We start from the raw sequence: 4,908 nt of genomic DNA on the forward strand, positions 1-4,908 counted from the left end.
TGTGGAGTCTGTAGTCTTGTGTCATCCAAATACTGTGTCCTCAGGAGAAAAGTTTATTTTTAAGGTAAACTTTATGGTCCAGGCTTTACTAATTCATTAGAAGGCCTATGGAATGGTACGAATGCTTAGCTTATGCCCAACTTCTCAAGGAACTGATAAAAATCAGTGTTATAAGCTGAACTGAGCTGCTTTTTTGTTTTGTTTTGGAGTCAGCAGGTGGTTTTCTTCAGGTGCTTCTAATCCATTATCCTCTTCCCCCGTGAGGAGAGGGGAGCGGGTCCTTTGTGCAAGGCGATCTCGAGTTCCGTGCTCTGAATCCCGCCCTAGACGTGTGCTTTGGGCCGAGAGGCAGTGTCAGATTGCTTTCTCCAAGGTGAAAGACTCATTCCTGCCAGTTTGACATGCTTGTTCTCATACCGGGGAGTTCAATTCAGAGTTCATAGGCAGGCATCTGGGAAGCATCTTGCCTGAAGCCACTTCCCTTCTCCATTGTGCACAATTCGCATTAAGCAGATTTGAACTCTGATCAGAAAAACAAAGTGAAAATCTGGAGCACAGTGAGATGAATAAAGTAACAGCCCAGACACGTTTTTGCTGGCAATCACTGTGACCATTTCAAAGGGATTATTTTGGTTCCATTTTATAAAATCTGTTCAGTTTTGGCAAGGAACAGTCCGCAGTTTTGCAATAAACACTTCTGTCGTGGCTCTGATCTCAGCTGGTACAGAGCAGAAAGCCTGCATGTGTTCCCCTGCTCCAGCAATAGCAGGGGCGGGGAGGTGTAGGAGACGGACCTGGAAGAGGGGAAATGCAGGCTGTGTTCCTGGCTCTGCTGCTGACTTGCCGTGACTGGGCATATATTTTATTTTACCTGACTGCCTGTTCAATGCAGACTGGTTTGAACTGAGCAAGGCAAAGATACTTCCTGGGGGATGCGAGTCATTTATGAGATCGTAACCCACATGCTGGTTTTACTTCAATGCATTCATTCCAGCCGCTCTATGTACATGTGCTCCCCTTGCCCTCCTTGTGTCTTAGGCCCTGGGCACTGCCCAGGAATTCTGTGTGCCCAGCCGCTGCCCTTGCTCTGGCCTGAAAGGGAGCAGTCTTCTCTCTTTGCTGATCTCTACAGTGGATTATTTGGTCTTTTCTGGTCCTTACAGTGGGTTGTTTCCAGGTGGCCGGATTAGGCAGGACAGGGTAGGGAGAACTCTACTTTTTGGGTCCAGATTAAGACGGTAGTCCAAAATAAAAAGGTGCATTGCTTAACGGCTTGCCCGGTGGCTGTGCTAACCCCAGCCCTGGCCCAGCTGACTGCTTTCTGTGCCGTTGCTTCCCATGGCGTATCGGTGTTCAGAGTCTTCCCTGGTTTTATTAGCTAATACTTTAAAAGTTGGGGTTTGGACTTTATCTTCCACTTTTCTTCTATTCCTTACATGTCTTTTCTGTTTTGACCATAGCTGGTACATACCATGCTGTGAGGTTCTCTCAGGGATGTGTTAGCCCGTTCTTTACCTGCATCTTCTAAAGCGCTGGCCAAAACAGAGCCTGGTAATAAGCGTCTGGCAGCTCCCGTTCTCCTGTATTCCTGCTTATCATTTACCCTTTGTTTGCTGTCCTTGGAGCACTGTTTAATCTACTGATGGAAGTTAATAGGTATGACTCTTCCAGGTGAGATTTCTGCATGAGATGCTAGTAAACGTGTAATGGAGGTGCTATCTTGTGCTTCCTACCTGCAATTCTCTACGTACACAAGGTCTCACAGCATCCGTAGAGGGATGCTTTTGCCTCCTGCTGTGCCTCTGGTAAGGTTAAAGGACATACAGGAGTTGTGCAGAACTGGGGAAAGGCACCTAAGTGTCCAGCGTCCCAAGCAAGTGTCCTTGACTGCCCTGCCTCACTTCTCTGACTAATGGCTGATGGAAAAATGCTGGTTTAGTTCCAGGTGTGAGGTTGACCTCTAGGAATGCCCTTTAGGGTGGCTTGTCACCTGGGCTGCGGTGACAATTTCAACTAGCCTGAAGCCTTCCCCTTGAAGGAAATTAGCAGTGCCTGAAGCCTGGCGCTTGACTGGCTCCTGTTTTGGGCACAGAGCCACGGATGTCCTTCTGGAAGGAGTAGGCAGGTCTGGAAGCGACGGCTCCAACCGCTGCTCTGCGAGGTCAGGTCAGGAGGTGCTGTTTTTAAGCCGCTGAGAGATGCCCTCAAGGGGGAATCCAGTCCTTGCTGGTAGCAAGTCCCTGCTAACAATTGGCCTTAAGGGCTGTGAGCCTTCCCCCAGCGCAGTGCAGCACGCCAGATGAGTCGTTCTGGGTAAGAAAGCGCTGCGTTGGTCTGTAACGCTTCCTTATGAGGTATGCTGATCTCCTGCTAGTCAAATAAATTACTTCTCCCTTTGATATTTACAATGATTAAAAGCGAACGGCGTAGCTCTGCTTAGTATCTGTTTCCCGTAGGAAAGGGCATGTCTCTTCTCACGGGGGGTTAGGTCTGCTCCCCTCAGTTGATGCTTTTTGAAGAGCGGGCTGCTGACAGGCTGTTTTGCGCCGTCACCATATGGCGCCTTGCCCCTGGCAGGTCCCGTGCTGGCAGAATGAGAACAGCTCCCAAAAGTGTGGAAGTAAACAGAGGGCAGGGAGGGGAGGAAACATTCTCGGCCTTTGCTGCAGTAGCAGCGGATTTTTTTTCCTTTTTTTCTCCTTCAGCCACTCCATTCCTTGCTGGAATAGAGTCCTGACTCTGGTTGTTCCTGTGCTCTAACTGAAGCTCTGTGTTAGCCGAGAAGACAAACCATGTGGAAATGTGCCTCCACTTCTGGAAAAGAACAGCCAAAGGCTTAAATCCCACTGGGCTTGGCGTAGCCGTGAGCACCCTGTTTGGGAGGCCAGGGTGTCTGAAAGCTCCCTGCTGACAGGGGCAGATGCTCCCTTCATCCCCACCTGGGCCATGAAGGTAACTTGGGTGGGACGACATGAGTTGATCTGAGTGCTCAAGTGGACCGTGGATCCAAATCGAGCCTGCGTTTCAAGGTCCGGCAGCTGTTCTCTTGCCACTTTATGTGATACGGCCTGGGCGAAGCATGGGAACCTTCAAAAACCTCGGTTCCTTTTGTTGCTGATTGTTTCTAGAAGGAAAGACTTGTGGTCGATACTTTGGATCTCACAAGTTTCTACTGCCTCTCTGCTGCGCTCTGCTACTGGTTTTCAAATGTGACTGAAAAGAAAAGCTTTAGCTGAATGACAAAATACCCGGCATTACACTAGTAAAGGTTAAACAGAAATTGTCAGCAATGTAAACACTCGTGCTTTAAGGCATGGATGAACCTCGACAGAGAGCTTAGAAAATGCATCGTTTAAATCATTTTATCCTGTAATGCTTACTGCGGGGAGGGGAGGTGTTGATCTTACAGTGATGTGACATCAGAGCGAGGAGAGGAGGTGGACTATGACTCCCGCTCAGCTGGGCAACTCCTGTGTGTCTGTGAAGTGAATTACTTAGCGGCAAAGTGACCAAGGAGGGATCTTGGCAATTGGTCTCTGCTCCAAAATATATAACCCTCATGGGGGAAGGACAAATTAATAGAAATCTAGTTTAAAAGGAAAATATTTTTCTGTGTGTCTGTCTCTGCCATTTTTAGTTCTCATGTATTTTAGATATTCATTTGCCTCTTGAACATTGGGCTAGAACTGATTTCTGCTGCAATCATTTTACTATTTGCAAATGTTTTGGTTGCTCTATAGATAGCAATCTGTGAAAACAACTGCTGTGTGTGTTTCTCATGTCACGAAGCCAAATTCTATTTTCATGCTATGCTTTATTCAATCCAGAGAGATCCATTGACTTCAGTAACACAGTGCTTTTGTAGCCAAGAGAGGAACGCGGCCTGAGGAATCATGACAGAACCTTTCACGTTCTGTATTTGCAAATGCTGTACAGGTTTTTGCAGGGTTGGCAGCGCAAGCTAAAGGGACTTACTGCTAACTTTGTTCATTGTATTCATGACTGGCTTTGTTTTAAAAAAGGTTTTGAGGAGAATTTCATTTACCTCCCTCCCCACCCCATGAGGCAGAAGCAGGGTAGACTTGAAAGCAGTCTTTGCCTGTAACATGCAGGCGTAGACCCAGGTGCTGTCTGTCCCCCTCTGCTTTTTGAGGCTTTCTGCAGAGGTAACGGAAGGATTTCTGTGACGCTGTCACAGCGGTGCCCGAGGGCACGCTCCCTGGTACCTGAACGACCTCAGCTCTGGATTTTGTTATTTGAATTTACCACGTTGCAAATGGAGGTGCAATAGCTGAAAGAAGGGTGCGGTAGCCCCTCTATAAACCCTTTCGATGGTCACAGGGATGTTATCCTCCATTGCAGAGAGGGGTGAACGGTGGTCTTCCCCAGGGGCAAGGCATGGAGCAGCATCTCAGAGACTGGCATCCATTTGGGCCCATGGGGGAGTCACTGGGTGCAAGCACAACAAGGCTTTGAGCACATCCAACTTCAAGGGCCTGGATGGCCTCACTAATTTTGGCAACTGAAATGCTGAGAGCATATTTGATTCTAGGTATTTAAGTGTCTGGCTGGATTGAGGACCTTCTCTTTACCTCAGTTAATGTCCAAAGCAGGGAATATTTTCCTTTCCCTCCCCCTTTTCTCTCCTCCACCTATTCCCACAAAGCAAGCCTCTGCCTCTCGCAGCGTGGCATACATACTCAGAGTGGCTCTGCGCTCTACTGGGGCAGGGGGTGCAGCTGGAAGTCTTTAATTAACAAGCTGCTCTACCAAGATTCTCTTGAGGTTTACTTCCTGCTTCATTGAGATGTTTGTTCCATCTTCTTTCAAGGCAATTTTACTCCAGCTCAGAATAACAATCTTCATCCTAGATTCCATGGTAGCAAAGAGAATCGCTTAAACTACATG

Source organism: Ciconia boyciana, chromosome 10 (assembly GCF_034638445.1).
Source record: "Ciconia boyciana chromosome 10, ASM3463844v1, whole genome shotgun sequence".
Taxonomy (NCBI): domain Eukaryota; kingdom Metazoa; phylum Chordata; class Aves; order Ciconiiformes; family Ciconiidae; genus Ciconia; species Ciconia boyciana.